The sequence below is a fragment of the Arvicanthis niloticus genome, chromosome 30 (genome assembly GCF_011762505.2).
Source record: "Arvicanthis niloticus isolate mArvNil1 chromosome 30, mArvNil1.pat.X, whole genome shotgun sequence".
Classification (NCBI taxonomy): domain Eukaryota; kingdom Metazoa; phylum Chordata; class Mammalia; order Rodentia; family Muridae; genus Arvicanthis; species Arvicanthis niloticus.
This window is the reverse complement of record NC_133438.1, coordinates 788645-813782: the sequence shown is the minus strand read 5'-3', so window position 1 is coordinate 813782 and position 25138 is coordinate 788645.

Below are 25138 nucleotides of genomic sequence, written 5' to 3'. Positions count from 1 at the left end.
TGGACAGTGGGAAGGACATCCCTGTGGTGGACATTGGGGAGGACCTTCCTGTGGTGGACAGTGGGAAGGACATCCCTGTTGTGGACAGTGGAAAGGATGTCACTGTTTTGGACAGTGGTAAGGACATCCCTGTGTAGGACAGTATAGAGGGACTTTCTGTGGTTAACCGTGGGAATAAGGCCCATGCGTTGGACAGTGGTGAGGACATTTATGTTGTGGATTGTGGGAAGGATGTCCATGGTGTGGACATGGGGAAGGACCTCCATGTGGTGAACAGTGGGAAGCATGTCCCTCTCATGGGCAGTGGGTAGAAACACCATGTGGTGGAAATTGGGGAGGAACTTTGTGGTGGACAGTGGGAAGGACATCCCTGTTATGATCTGAGGAGAGGATATCACTGAGGTGAACAGTGGGAAGGACATTCTCTTGGTGGACAGCGGGGAGTACCTTTCTGGTGTGAATAGTTGGAAGGACATCCCCTGTTGTAGACATTGGGGAGGACATCCCGGTGGTGGACAGTTGGGAGGATGTTACTGTGGTGCACTGGAGAATGTCCCTGTGGTGCATAGTCGGAAGGATGTCCATATGGTGGAGAGTACAGTGGACATATTTGTGGTGGACAGTGGTTAAGACATTCCTGTTGTGCCCAGAAGGATGTCCCTGTGGTGCACAGTAGGGAAGATGTCTCTGTTGTTTACAGTGGGAAGGACTTCACTGTGTTTGATAGTTGGGAGGACATCTGTGCTGTGAAAAGTTTGGAGGATGTTTCTGTGTTGGAGATTGGAGAGGATTTTACTGTGGTGAACAGTATGGATGTTGGCCTTGTGGACAGTAAGGACAACGCTCCTGTTGTGCAGAAGAGAATGTCTCTTTGTTGGACAGTGAGAAAGATATCCTTGTAGTGGGTAGTGCAGAAGACATCTCTTTTGTAGACAGTGGTAAGAACATACCTGTTGTGCACAGGAGGATGTCTCTGTGGTGTAATGTGGGAAGGACATCACTGTGGTGGACAGTGAAGAGGACTTCCCTGTGGTGGACCTTTGAAATGACATCCTTGTGGTCAACAGTGGGAAGGGCATCCCTTTGGAGGACAGTGCGTAGGACATCACTGTGGTGGACAGGCCGAAGGATGTGCCTGTGGTGGACAGAGGGGAGGACCTCCCTGTGGTGGACAGTGGGTAGGATGTCCCTGTGGTTTAGAGTGCGGAGGATTTGTGTAGTGGACTGCAGTGAGGACTTCCCTGTAGTGCATATTGTTGAGGAGAACCATGTTGTGGACAATGGTAATGATGTCCTTGTAGTACACAGGAGGATGTCCCTGTGGTGGACAGTGGGAAGGATATCTGTTTGGTGGACCGTGGAAAGGATGTCCCTGTGGTGGACAGTTGGGAGGACCTACCTGTGGTGGACAGTGGGAGAACATTTCTGTTGTGGACAGTGGGATGGACGTCTCTGGTGGAATGTGGGGAGGACTTCCCTTTGGTGGACATTGGGGAGGATGTTTCTGTGGTGGAAATGGAGAAAAATGTCCCTGTGGTGAACTGCAGGGAAGACATCTCTGTGGTCTACAGTATGAATGGTATCTCTGTTGTGGGTAGTGGAAAGAATATTCCTGTGGTGCACAGTTTTGAGGACGTCCCTTTTGTGCATAGGAGGATGTTCCTGTTTTGCAAAGTGAGGAGGATATCCCTGTGGTGGACAGTTGGGAGGACCTCCCTGTGATGGACAGTGGGGAGGACACTTCTGTTGTGGATACTGGGATGGATGTCTGCGGCAGAATGAGGGGAGGACATCACTTTGGTTGACAGTGTGGAGGAAGTTTCTGTAGTGGAAAGTGGGAAGAATGTCCCTGTGGTGGACAGAAGGGAGGACATCTCTGTGGTCTACAGTGGGACGGACATCTCTGTTGTGGACTTTGGAAAGAATATTCCTGTGGTGCACCACAATCACAGTGATAGATAGTGATAAGGATGTTTTGGTGGTGGACAGTGGATTGGATGTTTTTGTGGTAGACAGTGAAGAGGACATTCCTGTGGTGGACAGTGTGGTGGACATGCCTGTGGTGGACAGTGGAGATGACCTCCCTGTGGTGGAAAATTTGATGGACATCCCTGTAGTGGACAGTGGGGAAGATGCTTCTGAGGTGGAGAGAGGGGAGGACATCACTCTGGAGGACAGTGTTGAGGATGTCCCTCTGGTGGACACTGGGGAGAAAGTTTCTGTGGTGGTAAGTAACGAGGATGTCCCTGAGCTGTACAGTGGAGAGTACTTCCCTGTTTTATACAGTGTGGAGGACATCCCTGTGGTGGACAGTTGTGAGGAGGATCCTGTGGTGGACAGTGGTAAGGATGCTCCTTTGGTGGACAGCAAGGAGGATCTCACTTTGGTGGACAGTGGGAAGGATGATTCTGTGGTGGACAATGCAAAGTATGTCCCTGCAGTGCACAGTGGTGAGTACATCCCTGTTGTGTACAGGAGGATGTCCTTGTGGTAGACAGTGGGGAGGAAAATACTCTGGTGGACTGTGGGGTAGGACATCCCTGTGGTGGATATTGGGAAGGATGTCCCTTTGGTGGACAGTGGGAAGGATGTCCCTGTGGTGAACTGTGGGGAGGAACTCCTTGGGGTGGACAGCTGGGAGAATCTCTGTGGTGGACAGTGGGTAGGACCTTTCTGTTGTGGACAGTTGGATGGACATTCTTGTGGAGGATACTGGGGAGTATATCCCTGTTGTGTACAGTGGGATGGATGTTTCTGTAGTGGACAGTTGGGAACATATTTGTGTGGTGGACAGTTAGGAAGATGTCCCTGTGGTAAACAGTGGGAAGGGAGTCCTTTTTGTGGACAGCAAAAGTATGTCCATGTGGTGGACAATGGGAAGGATGTCCTGTTGTAGGCAGTTTGGAGGTTCTCCCTGTGGTGGACAGTAAGTAGGACGTCCCTGTGGTGGACAGTGGGGAGCACATTTCTGTTTTGTACAAACGAGAGGACGTTACTGTGGTGAACAGTGTGAAGGACGTCCCTGTGGTGGGCAGCAGGGAGGACCTCTCTGTGGTGGACAGTAGTAAACATGTCCCTGTGATAGAAAATGATGAGGATATTACTGTGGTGGACAGTGGAAAGGATGTCACTGTGGTGGACAGTGGTGAGTACCTCCCTGTCTTGGACATTGGGAAAGACGTCCCTGTGGTGAACAGTGGAAATAATGATTCTGTGGTGGACAATGGAGAGGACATCCTCATGGTGGAAAGTGGAAAGGACTTCACAGTGGTTGGACAGTCTTGAGGAGGTTTCTGTGGTAGACAGTGGTGAGGAAGTTTTTTTGGTGCAAAGAAAAACGTCCCTTTGGAGGACAGTGGAAAGTACATCTCTGTGGTGGACAGTAGAGAGAAACACACTGTGGTGGACAGTGGGAAGACATTTACGTTGTGGACAGTGGGAAGGAAGTTGCTGTTGTTGATATTGGAAAGACACCTTGTAGTGAACAGTGGGAAGGATATCTCTCTGTTGTACAGTGGGGAGGATATCCCTGTGTCCCTTTGGTGGACAACACGGAGGACTTCTCTATGGTGGACTGTATGCAGGACATTCTAGTGGTGGTCAGTGGGGTGGATGTCCCTGTGGTGGACAGTTGGGAGGAGGTCTCTGTGGTGGACAGTTTAAAGATGTACCTTTGGTGCACAGTGGGAAGAATGTCCCTTTGTTGGACAGTAGGAAGGACATCCCTGTGGTAGACACTGGGTAGGATGTCCCTGTGGAGGGCAGTGGGAAAAACGTCTCTGTGATGGACAGTGGGAAGAACATCCCTGTTGTAGACAGTGGGGAGAATATTTCTGTTGTGGACAGTTGAAATGACGTCCCTATCCTGGACAGTGGAGAGGATCTAACTCTGGTGGAGTTTGGGGAGCACCTCACTGTGGTAGACACTGGGGAGGACGTCTATTTAGTAGACAGTGGAAAGAACAATCCTGTTTGGACAGTGGTGAGTATGTCCCTGTGGTGGACAGTGAAAAGTACATCACTTTGATGGACATTAGAGGGGACCTCTCTGTGGTCGGCAGTGGGAAGGAGGTCCCTGTGGTGGACAGTGGGAAGGATATTTATGTTGTGGACTGTGGGAAGAACATCTCTGTTAGGGACATTGGGAAAGAGCTATTGTAGTGAACTGTGGGGAGAATGTCCCTCTTGTGGACAGAGGGGAGGACATCACTTAGGTAGACAGTGAGAAGGAAATATCTGTGATGGAGAGTGGGGAGGAGCTTTCTGTGGTGGACACTGGGAAGGACATCCCTGTTTTGGACAGTGGGTAGGATGTCACTGGTTTGGACAGTGGTAAGGACATCCCTGTGGTGGACAGCAGAGATGCCCTTTCTGAGGTGAACAGTGGAAAGATGGTCCATGTGTTGAACAGCGGGGAGGACATTTATGTTGTGGATTGTGGGAAGGACATATATGTTGTGGACATTGGGAAGCATGACCCTCTCATTGACAGTGGCAAGAAACAGCATGTGGTGGACAGTGATAAGGAGGTCTCTGTGGTGGACATAGGAGAGGACATCATTTAGTGGACATTGGGAAGTACTTTCCTGTTGTGGACACCAACGTGTACCTTTCTGTGGTGGACAGTGATAAGGAGGTCTCTGTGGTGGACATAGGAGAGGACATCATTTAGTGGACATTGGGAAGTACTTTCCTGTTGTGGACAGCAATGTGTACCTTTCTGTGGTGGACAGTGGAAAGGTCATGCCTGTCGTGGACAGTGTGGAGGACGTCCCTTTGTGGCCAGTGGAAAGGGCATCCCTGTGGTGGACAGTAGAGAGGACATCATTGTGCTGGACTGTGAGAAGGAGGTCCCTGTGATGCACCATGGAAAGGACATGCCTATTTTGGACAGGGCAGAGGACATCCCTGTGGTGGACAGTGGAAAGGACATCCTTGTTGTGGACAGTGGGTATGACATCCCTTTGGTGGACAGTGGGTAGTACGTTCCTGTGGTGGACACTGGGGATGACGTCCCTGTGGTGGACAGTGGAAAGAACATTGCTGTTTTGGACAGTATGGAGGACATCCCTGTGTTGGACAATGTAAAGGACATCACTTTGATAGACAGTAGACAGGACCTCACTGTGATGGACAGTGGGAAGGAAGTCCCTGTGGTGGACATTGTGAAGGATATTTATGTTGTGGACTTTGAAAAGATCATCACTGTTGTGGACATTGGGAAAAACCTCCTAGCAGTGAACTGTGGAAAGAATGTCCCTCTTGTGGACAGAGGGGAGCACGTCACTTAGGTGAACAGTGGGAAAGATATCCCTGTGGTGGACAATGGGGAGGACTTTTCTGTGGTGGGCAGTGGGAAGGACATCCCTGTGATGGACAATGGGGAGGACATTTATGCTGTGGAATGTGGGAAGGAAGTCCATGTTTTGGACACTGGGAAGGACCTCCGTGTGGTGGACAGTGGGAAGCATGTCCCTCTCATGGACAGTGGGGAGAAAAACCTCTCGTGGACAGTGGGAAGGAAGTTTCTATGATGGACATAGAAGAGGACATCATTTAGTGGACATTGGGAAGTACGTTCCTATTGTGGACAGCAGAATGTAATTTTCTGTGGTGGACAGTGGGAAGGACATGCCTGTTGTGGACAGTGCAGAGGACATCCGTTTGGTGGACAGTGGAAAGGACATCCCTGTGGTGGACTGTAGAGAGGACTTCCTTGTGGTGGACAGCGGAAATGAAGTCTCATTGGTGGACAGTGGGAAGGACATTTATGTTGTAGACTGTGGGAAGAACAATCTGTTGTGGACATTGGGAAAGACCTCCTTGTAATGAATTGTGAGAAGAATGTTCCTCTTGTGGACAGAGGGGAGGACGTCACTTAGGTGGACATTCGGAAGGACATCCCTGTGGTGGACATTGGGGAGGACCTTTCTGTGGTGAAAAGTGAGAAGAAGGTCTGTATTTTGGACAGTGTTGAGGACATTTATGTTGTGGATTGTGGGAAGGACATCTATGTTGTGGACATTGGGAAGGACTTCAGTGTGCTGGACAGTGGGAAGCATGTCACTTTCATGGACAGTGATGAGAAACACCATGTGGTGGACAGTGGGAAGGATTTCTCTGTGGTGGACATAGGGGAGGACATCATTTAGTAAACATTAGGAAGTACATTCGTGTTGTGGACAGCAAGGTATACCTTACTGTGTTTGACAGTGGGAAGGACATGCCTGTTGTGGACAGTGCAGAGGACTTCCCTTTGTTGGACAGTGGAAAGGACATCCCTGTGGTGTACAGTAATAAGGACTTCCCTGTTGTGTACAATGGGAAGGAGATCCCGGTGGTGGACCATGGAAAGAACATGCCTCCTTTTGGTGGATAGTGGAGAGGACATATCTCTGGTGGACAGTGGGATGTACATGTTTGTTGTGGACAGTGCGGAGGACATCAATGTTGTGGACAGTGGAAAGGACATCCGTGTGGTGGACAGTAGAGTGGATTCTTGTGGTGGACACTGGGAAGGAGCTCCCTGTGGTGGAAAGGTGGAAGGACATATATGTTGTGGACTGTGGGGAGGACGTCCCTGTTGTGGACATTTGAAAAGACCTCATTGTGAGGGATTGTGGGAATGGTGTACCACTGGTGGACAGTGGAGAGGAGCTCCTTGTGGTGGAAAGTGGGAAGGGCATCACTGTTGTGATCTAGGCAGGGATATCACTGAGGTGGACAGTGTGAAAGACATACTTTTGATGGACAGTGGGGAGGACATTTCTGGTGTGAATAGTGGGAAGGACATCCCTTTTGTAAAAAGTGGGAAGGACATCCCAGTGGTGGACAGTGGGGAGGATTTCACTGTAAAGGACAGGGGGAGAATGTTACTGTGGTGCACTGGAGAATATACCTGTGATGCATAGTTGGAAGAATGTCCATATGGTGGAGAATGCGGAGGACATCTCTGTGGTGGAAAGTGGTTAGGACATCCCTGTTGTGCACAGGAGGATGTCCCTGTGGTGCACAGTGGGAAGGATGTCCCTGTTGTTTACAGTGGAAAGGACTTCGCTATGTTTCATAGTTGGGAGGACATCTGAGTTGTGGACAGTTGGGAGGATGTCCCTGTGTTGGAGAGTTGAGAGGATTTCACTGTGGAGTACAGTGTGAATGATGGCTTTGTGGACAGTAAGGACAACGCTCCTGTGGTGCACAGGAGAATGTCTCTTTGGTGGACAGTGAGAAGAATATCCTTGTAGTGGGGAGTGCAGCAGACATCTCTGGGGTGAACAATGGTAAGAACATCCCTGTTGTGCACAGGAGGTTGTCCCTGTAGTGTACAGTGGGAAGGACATCCCTGTGTTGGACGGTGAAAATGACTTCCCTGTGGTGGACCATTGAAATGACGTCCTTGTTGTCAACATTGGGAAGGATGTCCCTTTGGAGGACAGTGGGGAGGACATCACTGTGGTGGACAGGCAGAAGGATGTCCTTGTGGTGGACAGAGGGGAGGAACTCCCTATGGTGGAGAGTGGGTAGGATGTCCCTGTGGTTTACAATGCGGAGGATATTCATGTGGTGGATGGCAGTGAGGACTTCCCTGTAGTGCATATTGTTGAGGACAACCTTGTGGACATTGGGCAGGATGTCCTTTCAGTACACAGGAGGATGTCCCTGTGGTGCACAGTGGAAAGGACATTTATGTTGTGGGCTTTGGATAGAACAACTCTGTTGTGGACATTGGGAAAGACCTCCTTGTGGTGAACTGTGGGAGTAATGACCCTCTATTGGGTAGAGGGGAGGACGTTACTTAGGTGGACAGTAGATAGGACCTACATGTGGTGGAGACTGGGGAGGACCTCCCTGGGGTAGACAGTGGGTAGGACATCGCTTTAGTAGAGAGTGGGTAGTACATTCCTGTGGTGGACACTGGGGTGGACTTCCCTGTGGTGGACATTGGAAAAAACATTCCTTTTTTGGACAGTGGGGAGTATGTCCCTGTGGTGGACAGTGGAAAGGACATCACTTTGATGGACAGTAGGGAGGATTTCCATGTGGTGGACAGTGGGAAGGAGGTCCCTGTGGTGGACAGTGGGAAGGACATTTATGTTGTGGACTGTGGGAAGAACATCTCTGTTTTGGACATTGAGAAAGACCTCCTTGTGGTGAACTGTGGGAAGAATGTCCCCCTTGTGGACAGAGGGGAGGACGTCATTTAGGTGGACAATGGGAAGGACATTCCTGTGGTGGACAGTGGGGAGGACCTTTCTGTGGTAGACAGTGGGAAGGACAACCATGTTGTGGACATTGCAAAAGACCCTTTGGTGGACAGTGGGAAGGATGACAATCTTGTGGACAGTGGGGAGGATGTCTCTGTGGTGGAAAGTAAGAAGTAAATCCCTGATATGGTCTGTGGGGAGGATATCACTGGGGTGGACAGAGGAAACGACGTCCCTGTAGTGGACAGCAGGGAGGACCTTTCTGTTTTGAATTGTGGGAAGGACATCCCTGTTATGGTCTTTGGGGAGGACATCATTGAGGTGGACAGTGGGGAGGACATCCCTGTGGTGGACAGTGGGGAGGATTTCACTGTGGTGGACAATGGGGAGAATGTTACTGGGGTGAACTAGAGAATGTCCTTGTGGTGCATAGTCAGAAGGATGTTCATATGGTTTAGAGTGTGGAGGACATCTATGTGGTGGTGGACAATGGTTAGGACATCCCTGTTGTGCCCAGTGGGGAGGATGTCCCTGTTGTTTACAGTGGGAAGGACTTCACTGTGTTTGATAGTTGGGAGGACATCCCTGTTGTTGAGAGTTGGGAGGATGTCACTGTGGTGGAGACTTGAGAGGATTTCACTGTGGTGGACAGTGCAGATGACGGCCTTGTAGACAGTAAGAACAACATTCCTGTGGTGGACAATAGAATGTCTCTTTGGTGGACAGTGAGAAGGATGTCCTTTTAGTGGGGAGTGCAGACTACATCTCTGGGGTGTACAGTGGTAAAAACATCCCTGTTGTGCACAGGAGGATGTCCCTGAGGTGTACAGTGGGGAGAATATCACTGTGGTGGACAGGCAGAAGGTTGTTGCTGTTGTGGACAGTGGGGAGGACCTCCCTGTAGTGGACTATGTGTAAGATGTCCCTGTGATTTACACTGTGGAGTATATTCATGTTGTGGACAGTGGTGAGGACGTCCCTGTAGTGGACATTGGTGAAGACAACCATGTTGTGTATATTGGTAAGGATGTGCTTGTGGCACACAGGAGGATATCCCTGTGGTGGACAGCTAGCTGGAAGGACATCTCTTTGGTTAATAGTGGAAAAGACATCCCTGTGGTGGACAGTTGGGAGGACCTTCCTGTGGTGGACTGTGAAGAGGACGTTTCTGTTTTGACAGTGGGATGTACATGTTTTTTGTGGACAGTGCAGAGGATGTCAATGTAGTGGAGAGTGGAAATGTTATTTCTGTGGTAGACAGTAGAGGGGATTTCCCTGTGGTGACAGTGGGGAGGAGGTCCCTGTGGTGAACAGTGTGAAGGACATATATGTTGTGGACTGTGGGAAAAACGTCCATGTTGTGGACATAGGGAAAGACCCCTTTGTGGTGTACAGTGGCAAGGACATCCCTGTGGTGGACAGTGAAGAGGACTTTCTGTGGTGGAGAGTGGGAAGTAGGTCCCTGTGGTGGACCATGGGAAGAACATGCCTATTTTGGACAGGGTGGAGGACATCCCTGTGGTGGACAGTGGAAAGGACATACCTGTAGTGTACAGTAGAGAGGACTTCCCTGTGGTGTACAGTGAGAAGGAGGTCCCTGTGGTGGACATTCAAAGGACATATATGTTGTGGACTGTGGGAAGGGTGGCCCTGTTTTGGAGATTGGCAAAGACCTCTTTGTGGTTAACAGTGGGAAGGATGTATCTCTGGTGGTCATTGGGTAGGAACTTCTTGTGGTGGACAGTGGGAAGGATGTCCCTGTGGTGGAGAAAGGGGAGGTCGTCACTTAGGTGGACAGTGGTAAGGACATACCTGAGGTGGATAGTAGAGAGGACCTCTCTGTAGTGAACCGTGGAAAGAAGGTCCCTGTGGTGGAGAGTGAAAAGGACATTTATGTTGTGGATTGTGGGAAGGATGTACATGTTTTGGACATTGGGAAGACTTCCGTGTGTTCTACAGTGGCAAGAATGCCCCTCTGGTGGACAGTGGAGAGTACCACCATGTGGTGGACAGTGGGAAGGACGTCCCTGTGTAGGACAGAGGAAAGGACATCATTGAGGTGGACATTAGGAAGTACGTTCCTGTTGTGGACAGCAGGGTGTACCTTTCTGTGGTGGACAGTGGAAAGGACATGCCAGTTGTGGACAGTGCGGTGGACATCCATGTGGTGGACAGTGGAAATAACGTCCCTGTGTTGGACAGTAGAGAGGACTTCCCTGTGGTGGACAGTGGAAAGGAGGTCCTTGTGGTGGAGAGTGAAAAGGACATGCCTGTTGTGAACAGTGCGGAGGACATCTCTGTGGAGGACAGTGGTTAGGACATCCCTGTTGGGCCCAGTGGGGAGGATTTTCCTGTTGTTTACAGTTGGAAGGACTTCATTGTGTGTGATATTTGGGAGGACATCTGTGTTGTGGAGAGTTGGGAGGATGACCCTGTGTTGGAGTGTTGAGAGGATTTCACTGTGGTGGACAGTGTGGATGACAGCCTTTTGGACAGTAAAAACAGTGCTCCTGTGGTGCATAAGAGAATGTCTCTTTGGTGGACAGTGAGAAAAATATCCTTGTAGTGGGGAGTTCAGAAGACATCCCTGGGGTGGACAGTGGTAAGAACATCCCTGTTGTGCACAGGAGGATGTCCCTGTGGTGTACAGTGTGAAGGACATCCTGTGGTGGTCAGTGAAGAGGACTTCACTGTGGTGGACTGTTGAAATGATGTCCTTGTGGTCAACAGTGGGAAGGACGTCGCTTTGGAGGACAGTGGTGAGGACATCACAGTGGTGGACAGGCAGAAGCATGTCCCTGTTGTGGACAGTGGGTAGGATGTCCCTGTGGTTTACAGTGTGGAGGATATTTGTGTGGTGGACTGTGGTGAGGACTCCCCTGTAGTGCATATTGTTGAGGACAATTATGTTGTGGACAGTGGTAAGGATGTCTTTGTAGTACATAGGAGGATGGCCCTGTGGTGGAGAGTGGGAAGGACTTCTGTTTGGTGGACTGTGGAAAGGATGTCCCTGTGATGGACAGTTGGGAGGACCTCCCTGTGGTTGACAGTGGGGAGAACATTTCTGTTGTGTACAGTGGGATGGACACCTCCCTGATGTAATGTGAAATGTACATCCCTTTGGTGGTCAGAGGGGAGTATGCTTCTGTGGTGGAAAGTGGGAAGAATGTCTCTGTCGTGGGCAGCAGGGAGGACATGTCTTTGGTCTAGAGTGGGAAGGAAATCTCTGTTGTGGAGTGGGGAAAGAATATCCCTGTGGTGCACAGTTGTGAGGATGTCCCTGTTGTGCATAGCAGTATGTCCCTGTGTTGCAAAATGAGGAGGATATTTCATTGGTGGACAGTGGGAAAGACGTCCATGTGGTGGACTGTGGGAAGGTCCAGTCTGTAGTGAACATTGGGGAGGAGGTCCCTCTGGTGGACAGTGAAAAGGATGTCCCTGTTGTGCACAGGAGGATGTCCCTGTGGTGAACAGTGGGAAGGACGTCACTGTGCTGCACAAGGGTGAAGATGACTCTGTGGTGGACAGTTTTATGGATGTCCTTGTGGTACACAAGAGGACATCCCTGTGGTTGACTATGGGGAGAACCTCTCTCTTATGGACAGTGGGGAAGAAATCCCTGTGGTGGACAGTTGTGTGGACCTCCCTGTGGTGGACAGTGGGTATAACGTTCCTGTATTGGACAGTGGAAAAGACATCCCTGTGCTAAACTGTGGGAGAAATGTCCTTTTTTTGGACAATGGAGGGATGACCATGTTGTGGACAAGGGGAGTGCATCCCTATGTTAGACAGTGGAAAGGACCTCCCTGTTTAAAGTGGAGAGGACACACTTGTGGTGGACAGTGTGGAGGTTATCTCTGTGGTGGACATTGGTAATAATGTCTCTGTGGTGGACAGCAGAAAGGACCTCTCTGTGGTGTATAATGGGAAGGACGTCCCTCTGGTGGACAGTGGAGAGGATGTACCTGTTGTGAATAGTAGAAAGGACGTTCTATGGTGGACAGTGGGAAGACTGTCCCTGTGGTGGAGAGCAGGAAGGACATCCCCTGTTGTGGACAGTAAAAGGATGTCTCTTTTGTGCACATTGGGGAAGATGTTTCTCTGGTGAACAGTGGGAAGGACATCCCTGTGGTGGACTGTGGTGAGGACGACCTTGTGGTGGACAGTCCTAAGGATTCCCCTGTGGTGGACAGCAGGGAGGACCTCACTTTTGGGGACAGTGGGAATGACATCCTTGTGGAGGACAATGCAAAGTAATTTTCTGTGGTGCACTGTGGTGAGGACATACCTGTTGTGCACAGGAGGATGTCCTTGTGGTGGACAGTGGAAAGGACCACACTCTGGTATACTTTGGGGTAGTATGACCCTGTGGTGGACACTGGGAAGGACGTCCAGGTTGTGGACAGTGGTAAGGACATCCATGTGGTGGACAGTGGGGAAGATGTCTGTGTTGTGGACAGTGAGAAGGATGTCCCTTTGGAGGACAGTAGGAAGGACGTCCCTGTGGTTGACTGTGGGGGAGGAACTCCTTGGTGTGGACAGTTGGGAGGATTTGCCTGTGGTGGACTGTGGCTAGGATCTTTCTGCTGTGGACAGTGTGAAGGACGTCCCTGTGGTGGACAGCAGGGAGGACCTCTCTGTGGTGGAAAGTGGTAAAGATGTCTCTGTGATAGCCAGTGATGACGATGTTTCTGTGGTGGACAGTGGAAAGGAAGTCCCTGTTGTGGACAGTGGTTAGGACCTACCTGTCTTGGATATTGGGAAGGACGACCTTGTGGTGAACAGTGGAAAGGACGTTTCTATGGTGTACAGTGGTGAGGAAGTTTCTCTGGTGCAAAGGAAAATGTCCCTTTGGTGGACAGTGGAAAGCACATCTTTGTGGTTGACAGTAGAGAGAAACACACTGTGGTGGACAGTGGGAAGAACATTTATGTTGTCGACAGTGGGAAGAAAGTTCCTGTTGTGGATATTGGGAAGGACCCCCTTGTGGTTAACAGTGGGAAGGATATTCCTCTGGTGGACAGTGGGGAGGACATCCCTGTGGTGGACAGTGAAGAGGACTATTCTGTGTTGGACGTTTGGGATGACATCCCTGTGGTGAATAGTGGGAAAGATGTTTCTCTGGTGGATAGTGAGGAGGATGTCCCTGTCGTGGAGAGTGCAGAGGGCATCTCTGGGGTGGAGAGTGTTGCAGACATCCCTGGTGTGAAAAGGAGGATGTCTCTATGGTGCACAGTGGTGAATATATCCCTGTTGTGCACAGGAAAATGTCCCTGTTGTGCAAAGTGGATAGGATGTCCCAGTGATGAACAGTGAAAAGGATGTCACTGTGGTGGACAATTTGGACGATGTTCCTGTGGTGGACATTGGGAAGGACGTCCCTTTGGTGGAAAACAGGGAGGACTTTTCTATGGTGGACTGTATGAAGGACGTTCTTGTGGTGATCAGTGGGTAGGATGTCCCTGTGGTGGACAGTGGGGATGATGTCTCTGTGCTGGACAGTTGAAAGATGTACCTTTATTGGACAGTGGGAAGGTCTTCCCTGTGGTAGACAGTGGGTAGGATGTTCCTGTGGAGGACAGTGGGTAGAATGTCTTCTTGGTGGACAGTGGGTAGGCCTTCCCTGTTGTGGACTGTGGGGAGGATATTTCTGTGGTGAATAGTGGGAAGGACGTCCTTTTTGTGAACTATGGGAAGGACATCTCTGTGGTGGACAGTGGTAAGGATGTCCTTGTGGTGGACAGTCGGGTGGGCATCCCTGTGGTGAACAGTGGTGAGAACGTTTCTGTGTTGCACTGGAGAACGTCCCATTGTTGGAACATAGGGAGGATTTCCCTGTTTTGGTGAGTCCAGAGGACATCCTTCGGTTGGACAGTGGTGAGGATGTCCCTGGTGTGCACTGGAAGATGTCCCTGTGGTGCACAGTCATGAGTACATCCCTGTTGTGAACAGGAGATTTTTCCTGTGGTGCACAGTAGGGAGGATGTCCCTGTCTTGAACAGTGAAAAAGAACACCCCAGTGGTGGACATTGATGAAGACAACCCTGTGGTGGCAAGTGGGATACATCCCTGTGGTGGACAGTGTGGTTTACGTCTCTGCGCTAGATGAGGGAAGAATGTCACTGTGGTGGACAATGTTGAGGATGTCCCTGTGGTGGACAGTTGGACAATGTCCCTGTTTTGGACTGTGGGAAGGACAATCCTTTGCTGGACAGTGGGTATGATGTCCCTGTGGTGCACAGTGGGTTTGACCTCTCTATGGTGGACAGTGGGAAGGATGTCCTTGTGGTGGACAATGGGAAGGATGTCCTTGTGGTGGACAATGGAAAGGACGACACTGTTGTGGAAAGTGGGAAGGATGTCCCTGTGATGGACAGTGGGGCTGACATTCCTGTGGTGAATAGTGGTGAGGACCTTTCTGTGGTGAGATCGAGAACGTCCCTTTGGTGGACCTCGGTAAGGATGTCCATGTTTTGGAGAGTGCAGAGGACATTTCTGGGGTGGACAGTGTTGAAGATATCTCTGGTGTGCACTGGAAAATGTCCCTGTGGTGCACAGTCATGAGGATGACCCTGTAGTGCACAGGAGGATGTTACTGTGGCACACAGTAGGGAGGATGTCCATGTTTTGAACAGTGGGAAAGAATACCTCAGTGGTGGACAATGGTGAGGACAACCCTGTGGTGGACAGTTGGGAAACATCCCTGTGGTGGACAGTGGGGTTTACAACTCTGTGGTAGATGGGGTAAGGATGTCACTGTGTTGGACAATTTGGAGGATGTCCCTGTGGTGAACAATTGGAAGGATGTCCATTTTATGGACAGTGGGAAGGACGTCCCTGTGGTAGACAGTGAAGAGGACGTCATTGTGATGGACAGTGGGGAGGATGTCCATGTGGTAGACTGTTGGAAGAATGTCCCTGTGGAGGACTTTGGAAAAGACATCCCTTTGGAGGACAGTGGGAAGGACGTCACTGTGGTGGACAGTGGAAAGGACGTCACTATGGTGGACAGTGGAAAGGATGTCCCTGTGCTGGACAGAGGGGAGGTCATCCCTGTAGTAAAGTGTAGTGAGGATATTTCTGTGGTGACCTGGAGAATGTCATTTTGGTGGACCATGGGAAGAATGTCCCTGTTTTGGAGACTGCAGAGTACATCTCTAGGGTGGACTGTGCTGAAGATGTCCCTGTTGTGCACTGGAAGATGTCCCTGTGGTGCACAGTGAGGAGGATGTTTCTGTTTTGAACAATGGGAACGAACACCTCTGTGGTGGACATTGGTGTGGAGCACCCTGTTGTAGACAGTGGGGAAACATCTCTGTGGTGGACAGTGGGGTGAATGACTTTGTGGTTGACTGAGAGGGGAAAGATGTCCCTGTGGTGAAGAGTGCTGAGGAAAACTCTGTGTTGAACATTTGTGAGAACATCCCTGTGGTGGACATTGGGCAGGATCTTCCTGTGGCTGACAGTGTAGGACATTCCCTTGGTGGACAGTGGGGAGGTGGTTTCTGTGGTGGACATTGGGAAGGATGTCCTTGTGGTGGACAGTGAGGAGGACATCACTGTGGTGGACAGTGGAAAGGGCATCACTGCTGTGGACAGTAGATAGGACCTCCCTGTGGTAGACAGTGGGAAGGATATCATTGTTTTGGACAGTGAGAAGGACATTTATGTTGGGGACAGTAAAAAGGACATCATTTTTGTGGACATTGGGAAGGATCTCCTTGTGGTCAACAGAGGGAAGGATATCCCTCTGGTTGTCAGTTGAAAGAACATCACTGTGGTAGACAGTGTGAAGGACATCTCTGCGGTGGACAGTAAAGAGGAACTCTCTGTGTTGGACAGTTGTGATGACATCCCTGTGGTGGACAGTGCAAAAGATGTCTTTTTGTTGAGAGTGGGGAGGACATTCCTGTAATGGACAAGCAGAAGGTTGTCCCTGTGGTGAACAATGTGGAGGATGTTTCTGTAATGGACATTGGTAAGGACATCCCTGTGCTGGACAGTGATGAGTATGTTACTGTGGTGCACAGGAAAATGTTATTTTGGTGGACCGTGGGAAGGATGTCCCTGTTTTGGAGAGTGCAGAGGACACCTCTGGGGTGGACAGTGGTGAGGACATCTATAGTGTGCACCAGAAGATGTCCCTGTGGTGCACATTCATGAGGACATCCCTGTTTTGCCCAGGAGGATGTCCCTGTGGTGCATAGTGGGGAGGATATCCCTGTGGTTTACAGTGGGAAGGACATCCCTGTTTTTGACAGTTGGGAGGAAATCCATGTGGTGGACTGTGGGAAGGACGTCTCTGCAGTGGACATTGGTGAGGGCATTTCACTGTGGTGGACAGTGGTGATGATGACATTGTGGACAGTGTGGAGGACGTTCCTGTGGTGCACAAGAAAACGTCTGTTTGGTGGACAGTGGGAATGATTTCCCTGGAGTGGAGAGTGCAGAGGACATCTCTGTGATGGACAGTGGTAAGAACATTTCTGTTATGCACAGAAGAATGTCCCTGTGGTGCACAGTGGAAAGGATGTTCCTGTGGTGAACAGTGGGAAGGACATCCCTGTAGTGGACATTGGTGAGGATGACCCTGTTGTAAATAGTGGTAAGGATGTCCCTTTGGTGGACGGCATTGAGAACCTTTCTGTGGTGGACAGTGGGTAGGATGTCCCTGGGATGGAAAGTGGGGAGGTAGTCACTGAGGTGGTCAATGGGAAGGACATCCCTGTGGTATAGAGTGGTGAGTACTTCACTGTAGTGCACACTGACGAGGCCATGCCTGTGGATTACACTGTGGAGGACATCTGTGTGGTGGACTATGGGGAGGACCTCTCTGTGGAGGACGGTTGGGAGGACTTCCCTGTGGTGGACAGTGGGATGGATGTCCATGTAGTCGACAGATGTAAGGACGTCCCTGTGGTGGACAGTGGGAAGGACATTTCTTTGGTTTACAGTGGGAAGGACATCCATGTTGTGGACTGTGGTGAGGACCTCCCTGTGGTGGACAGTAGGAAGGATGTCCCTGTAGTGGACATTGGTGAGGAGACCCCTGTGTTGGACTGTGTGGAAAACATTCCTGTGGTGGAAAGTGGGGTGGACATCCCTTTGGTTGACAATGGGGAGTATGTCCCTGTGGTAGACAGTTAATGGATGTCTTTCTGGTGGACAGTGGGAAGGACGCCCCTGTGGTGGATAGTTGGAAGGAGGTCCCTGCTGTGACCAGTGGAGAGGACTTCCCTTAGCTGGACAGTGGGGAGTACGTCCCAGTGCTGGACAGTGTGCGGTATGTCTTGTGGTGTACAGTGTTGACGACGTTTCTCTGGGGCAAAGGAGAATGTCCCTTTGGTTGACATTGGGAATGATGTCCCTGTCGTGGATTGCACGGAGGACATCTCTGGGGTAGACAGTGGTGAGGACATCCCTGATGTGCAAAGGAAGATGTTCCTGTGTTGCACAAGGTTGAGGACATCACTGTTGTGCAGAGGAAAATTTCCTTGTTGTGCACAGAGGGGAGGATGTCCTTGTGGTGAACAGTGAGAAGGACGTCCCTGTGGTGGACAGCTGGGAGAAACTCTCTGTGGTGGACAGTGGGAAGGACCTCCCTGTGGTGGACCATGGGAAGGATGTCCCTGTTGTGGACAGTGGAAAGGACTTCTCTTTAGTGGACTTTGGGGATTACATTCCTTTGTTGGACAGTGGGGAGGACTTCCTGTGGTGGAGAGTGGTGAGGAAGTTTCTCTGGTGCAAAGGAGAACGTCCTTTGGTGGACATTGGGAATGATGTACCTGCCTTGGAGTGTGCGGAGGACATCTCTGGGGTAAACAGTGGTGAGGACATCCCTGGTGTGCAAAGGAAGATATTCCTGTGGTGCACAAGGGTGAAGACATCACTGTTTTGCACAGGAGGATGTCCCTGTGGTGCACAGTGGGGAGGATGTTCTTTTGGTGAACAGTGAGAAGGATGTTCCTGTGGTGGACAGCTGGGAGGACCTCGCTGTGGTTAACAGTAGGAAGGACCTCCCTGTGGTGGCTAGTGGGTAGGACGTCCATGTGGTGGACAGTAGAAAGGACATACCTGTTTTGGACAGAGGGGAGGACTTTACTGTTGTGGACAGTGGGAAGGACGTCACTGTGGTGGACAGGTGGGAGGACCTGTCTTTGGTTAGCAGTAAGAAAGTTGTCCCTGTGATGAGGATATCTCTGTGGTGGACAGTGGAAAGAACATCATTGTTGTGGATAGTGGTGAGGACTTCCCTGTAGTAGATATTCGGAAGCACTTCCCTGTAGTGAACAGTGGAAAGGATGTTTCTGTGGTGGACAGTGGAGAGGACCTCCTCATGGTGGAAAGTGGAAAGGATGTCACAGTGGTGGACAGTGGTGAGCACGTTTCTGTGGTGGACAGTGGTGAGGAAGGTTCTCTGGTGCAAAGAAAAACGTCTGTTTTTTGGTGGATAGTGGAAAGTACATCTCTTTGGTGAACAGTAGAGTGAAACACACTGTGGTGGACAGTGGAAAGATCATTTATGATGTGGACAGTGGGAAGGAAGTCCCTGTTGATGATATTGGGAAGGACCTCCTTGTGGTGAACAGTGGGAAGGATATACCTCGGGTGGACAGTGGGAAGAACATCCCTGTGTTGAACAGGGGGAAGGACATCCGTGTGGTGGACAGTGAAGAGGACTTTTCTGTGTTGGACATTTGGGATGACATCCCTGTGATGAATAGTTAGAAAGACGTTTCTTTGGTGGATAGTGGGGAAGATGTCCCTGTCGTGGAGAGTGCAGAAGACATCTCTGGGGTGGAGAGTGTTGCTGACATCCCTGTTGTGCAAAGGATGTCCCTGTGGCGCACAATTTTGGGGATATCCCTGTTGTGCACAGGAAAATGTCCCTATTGTGCAAAGTGGGTAGGATGTCCCAGTGGTGAACAATGGAAAGGACATCCCTGTGGTAGACAGTGGGAAGGAGGTCCCTGTGGTGGACATTGGAAGGACATATATGGTGTGGACTGTGGGAAGGACGTCCCTGTTGTGGACATTGGGGAAGGCCTCTTGCTGGACAGTGGGAAGGATGACCCTCTTGTGGACAAAGGGGAGGACTTACCTGTGGTGGAAAGTGGGAAGGACATCCCTGTTATGGTCTGAGGGGAGGATATCACTGAGGTGGACAGAGGGAAGGAAGTACCTTTGGTGGACAGCAGGGAGGACCTTTCTGTTTTGAATTGTGGGAAGGACATCCCTGTTGTACACAGTGTGGAGGACATATCTGTGGTGAACAGTGGGGAGGATGTCACTGTGGTGGACAGTGGGAAGGATGTTACTGTGGTGCACTGGAGAAAGTCTTTGTGGTGCATAGTAAGAAGGATGTCTATATGGTTGAGAGTGTGGAAGACATCTCTGTGGTGGACAGTAGTTAGGAAATCCGTGTTGTTCTCAGTAAGGAGGATGTCCCTGTTGTTTACAGTTATAAGGACTTCACTGATTTTGATACTTGGGAGGACATCCCTGTTGTGGACAGTTGGGCGGATGTCACTGTGATGGAGATGAGAGGATTTCACTGTGTTGGACAGTGCAAATGACAGCCTTGTAGACCATATGAACATCATTCCTGTGTTGCACAACAGAATGTCTCTTTGGTGAACAGTGAGAAGGATGTCCTTGTAGTGGGGAGTTCAGAGGATATCTCTGGGGTGTAGAGTGTTAAGAACATCCCTGTTGTGCACAGAAGGATGTCCCTGAGGTGTACAGTAGGGAGTACATCACTGTGGTGGAAAGGTAGAAGAATGTTCCTGTTGTGGACAGTGGGGAGGACCTCCCTGTAGTGGACAATGTGTAGAATGTCCCTGTGGTTTACAGTGTGGAGCATATTCATGTTGTGGATAGTGTTGAGGACGTCCCTGTAGTGGACATTGGTGAGGACAACCATGTTGTGTACAGTGGTAAGGATGTTTTGTGGTACACAGGAGGATGTCCCTGTGGTGGATAATGGGAAGGACATCTCTATGGTGAACAGTTGAAAGGACTTCCCTGTGATTTACAGTTTGGAGGACCTCCCTGTGGTCGACAGTGGAGAGGACGTTTCTGTGGTGGACAGTGTTATGTACATGTTTGTTGTAAACAGTGCGGAGGACTTCAATGTGGTGGACAGTGGTAAGGAGGTCCCTGTGCTGGACAGTGGAAAGGACATATAAGTTGTGGACAATAGGAAGGAAGTCCCTGTTGTGGACATTGGGAAAGACCTCTTTTTGGTGAACAATGGGAAGGGTGTGATTCTGGTGGACAGTGGGGAGGACCTCCTTGTGGCGGACAGTGGGAAGGACATCCCTGTTATCAGCTGAAAAGAGAATATCACTGAAGTGGACAGTGGGTAGGATGTCATCTTGGTGGACAGCGGGGAGGACCTTTCTGGTTTGAATAGTGGGAAGGATATCCCCATTGGGGAGCACATCTATGTGGTGGACGTTGGGGAGGATTTCACTGTGATGGACAGTGGGGAGGATGTTACTGTGGTGCACTGGAGAATATCCCTGTGGTGCATAGTTGGAAGGATGTCCATATGGTGGAGAGTGCGGAGGGCATCTCTGTGGTGAACAGTGGTTAGGACATCCCTGTTGTGCACAGGAGGATGTCCCTGTGGTGCACAGTGGGGAGGATGTCCCTATTGTTTTCAGTGGAAGGTTTCACTGTGTTTGATAGTTGGGAGGACATCCATGTTGTGGACAGTTGGGAGGATGTCCCTGTGGTGCACAGTGGGGAGGATGTCCCTATTGTTTTCAGTGGGAAGGTTTCACTGTGTTAGATAGTTGGGAGGACATCCGTGTTGTGGACAGTTGGGAGGATGTCCCTGTGTTGGACAGTTGAGAAGATTTCAGTGTGGTGGACAGTGTGGATGACAGCCTTGTGGACAGTCAGGACAATGCTCTGCTGGTGCACAAGATAATGTCTCTTTGGTGGACAGTGAGAATGATGTCCTTGTAGTGGGGAGCACAGAAGACATCTTTGGTGTGGACAGTGGTAAGAACATCCCTGTTGTGCACAGGAGGATGTCCCTGCGGTGTACAGTGGGAAGGACATCCCTGTAGTGGACAGTGAATGGGGCTTCCCTGTGATGGACCATTGAAATCTCATCCTTGTGGTTGACAGTGGGAAGGACGTATCTTTGGAGGACAGTGGGGAGAACAACACTGTGGTGAACAGGCAGAAGGATGTCCCTGTGGTAGACAGAGGAGAGGACCTTCCTGTGGTGGACAGTGGGTAGGATGTCTCTGTGGTTTACAGTGCAGAGTATATTCTTGTGGTGGACTGCGGTGATAACTTCCATGCAGTGCATATTGTTGAGGACAAGCATGTTGTGGGCAGTGGTAAGGATGCCCTTGTTGTACACAGAAGGATGTCACTGTGGTGGACAGTGGGAAGGACATCTGTTTGGTGGACCATGGAAAGTACGTCTCTTTAGGGGACAATTGGGAGGAACTTCCTGTGGTGGACAGTGGGGAGGACATTTCTGTTGTGGACAGTGTGATGGAAGTCTCTGTGGCAGAATGTGGGGAGGACATTTCTTTGGGGGGCAGGGGAGAGTATTTTTCTGTGGTAGAAAGTGGGAAGAATGTCCTTGTGGTGGACAGAATGGAGAACATCTCTGTGGTCTACAGTGGGAAGGATATCTCTGTTGTGGACAGTGGAAAGGATATTCCTGTGATGCACAGTTGTGAGGACGTCCCTGATGTGCATAGGAGGATGTCCCTGTGGTACAAAGTGAGGAGGATGTTTCTTTGGTGGACAGTGGGAAAATGTCCATGTGGTAGACTGTATGAAGGTCCACTCTCTAGTGAACTTTGGGGAGGATGTCCCTGTGGTGGACAGTTGAAAGGATGTCCCTGTGGTGCACATTTGTCAGGATATCCCTGTTGTGCACTGGAGGATATCCCTGTGGTGAACAGTGGGAAGGATGTCACTCTGTTGTACATTGGTGAAGATGACCCTGTGGTGGACAGTTTTATGTCTCTCCTTTTGGTACACAGGAGGACACCCCTGTGGTGGACAGTGGGGGGACGTCTCTGTGATGGACAGTGGGGGGAAATCTTTGTGGTGGGTGGACAGTTGTGTGGACCTCTCTGTGATGGACAGTGTGTAGAGCATTCCTGTAGTGGACAGTTGGGAGGACATCCCTGTGCTAAACTGTGGGAATAATGTCCTTTTTGTGGCCAGTGGAAGGATGTCCATGTTGTGGACAAGGGGAGTATGTCCCTATGGTGGACAGTGGGGAGGACCTTACTGTGGTGGACATGGGTAGGATGTCTCTGTGGTGTACAGTTGGGAGGACGTCCTTGTTTGGTAAGTGGGGAGGACATCCTTGTGGTGGACAGTAGAGAGGATACCATTGTGGTGGACAGTGGGAATAATGTCTCTGTGGTGGACAGTGGAAAGGAATTCTCTGTGATGTACAATGGGAAGGACATCATTCTGGTGGACAGTGGTGAGGATGTACCTGTGGTAGACAGTGGAAAGTACTTTCTATGATGGACAGTGGGAAGACAGTCCTTATTGTTTAGAGCAGGGAAGGCCTCGCTGTGGTGGACAGTGGGAAGGACATCCCTGGTGTGGACAGTAAAAGGATGTCACTTTTGTGCACACTGGGGAAGATGTCTCTCTGGTGAACAGTGGGAAGGACATTTCTGTGGTGGACAGTGGTGAGGACGATCCTGCGGTGGACAATGGTAAGGATGCCCATGTGATGGACAGCAGGGAGGACCTCACTTTGGTGGACAGTGGGAATTATGTCCCTGTGGTGGAAAATGCAAAGTATGTACCTGTGGTGCACATTGGTGAGGACATCCTTGTTGTGCACAGGAGGATGTCCTTGTGGTGAACATTGGGGAAGACCAAACTCTAATGGACTGTGGGGTATTACGTCCCTGTGGTGGAAAGTGGGAAAGACATCCATGTGGTGGACGGTGGGGAAAATGTCTCTGTTGTAGACTGTGTGAAGGATGTCCCTTTGGTGAACTGTGGGAAGGACGTCCCTGTGGTGGACTGTGGGGGAGGAACTCCTTGAAGTGGACAGTTGGGAGGATGTCCCTGTGGTGGACAGTGGGTAAGACTTTATGTTGTAGACAGTGGGATGGACGTCCTTGTAAAGGACAGTGGGTTGTACGTCCCTGTTGTTTACAGTGGGATGGATGTTTCTGTAGTGTACACTTGTGAACATATTTGTGTGAAGATAGTTAAGTAAATGTCCCTGTGGTAAACAGTGGGAAGGAAGTCTTTTTTGTGGACAGTGAAAGAATGTCCAGGTTGTCCATGTGTTGGACAATGGGAAGGACGTCCCTGTTGTAGACACTCGGGAGGTTCTCCCTGTGGTGGACTGTAAGTAGGACGTCCCTGTGGTGGACAGTGGGGAGGACATTTTTGTTTCGGACAACTGAGAGGACATTACTGTGGTGGACAGTGTGAAGGACGTCCCTGTGGTGGACACCAGGGAGGACTTCTCTGTTTTGGACAGTGGTAAAGATGTCCCTGTGATAGACAGTGATGAGGATGTTTCTGTGGTGGACAGTTGAAAGGACGTCCCTGTTGTGGACAGTGGTGAGAACCTCCCTGTCATGGATATTGGGAGGGACGTCCCTGTGGTGAACAGTGGAAAGGATGTTTCTATGGTGGACAGTGGTGAGGAAGATTCTCTGATGCAAAGGAAAATGTCCCTTTGGTAGACAGTGGAAAGTACATCTCTGTGGTGGACAGTAGAGAGAAACACACTGTGGTGGACAGTGGGAAGAACATTTATGTTGTGGACAGTGGGAAGGAAGTCCTTGTTGTCGATATTGGGAAGAACCTCCTTGTGGTGAACAGTGGGAAGTATATCCCTCTGTTGGACTGTGGGGAAGACATCCCTGTGGTGGACAAGGAAGAGGACTTTTCTGTGTTAGACAATTAGGATGACATCACTGTGGTGAATATTGGGAAAGATGTTTTTTTGGTGGATAATGGGGAGGATGTCCCTGTCATGGAGAGTGCAGAGGACATCTCTGGGTGGAGAGTGTTGCAGACATCTCTGGTGTTCAAAGGAGGATGTCCCTGTTGTGCACAGTGGTGAGGATATCCCTGTTGTGCACAGGAAAATGTCCCTGTTATGCAAAGTGTGTAGGATGTCCCATTGTTGAACAGTGAAAAGGATGATACTGTGGTGGACAATTTGGAGGATGTCCCTTGGTGGAGTGTCGGAAGGACATCCCTTTGTTGGACAACAGGGAGGACTTCTCTATTGTGGACTGTATGTAGGATGTCATTGTGGTGGTCAGTGGGGAGGATGTCATTGTGGTGGACAGTGTGGAGGTTGTCTCTGTGGTGGACAGATGAAAGATGTACCTTTGGTGGACAGTGTGAAGAACTATCCCTTTGGTGGACAGTGGGAAGGACATTCCTGTGATAGACAATGGTTAGGATGTCCCTGTTAAGGTCAGTGTGTAGAACGTCTCTGTGGTGGACAGTGGGAAGGATGTCCTTGTTGTGGACAGTGGAAAAACTGCTCTTTGGTTGACAGTGGGAAATGCATTCCTTTGGTGGACAGTGGGGAGGTTGTCCTGTGGTGGACAGTGGTGAGGATGTTTCTCTGGTGCAAAGGAGAACGTTTTTTGGTGGACATTGGGAACGATGTCCCTGCCTTGGAGTGTGTGGAGAACATCTCTGAGGGTATTCAGTGGTGAGGACATCCCTGATGTGCACAGTAAGTTGTTCCTGTGGTACACAAGGGTGAGGACATCACTGTTGTGCACAGGAGGATGTCACTTTCAGGAACAGTGGGGAGGATGTCCTTGTGGTGAACAGTGAGAATGATGTCCCTGTGGTGGACAGCTGGGAGGACCTTTCTGTGGTTGACAGTAGGAAGGACCTACCTATGGTGGAGTGTGTGTAGGACATCCATGTGTTGGACAGTGGGG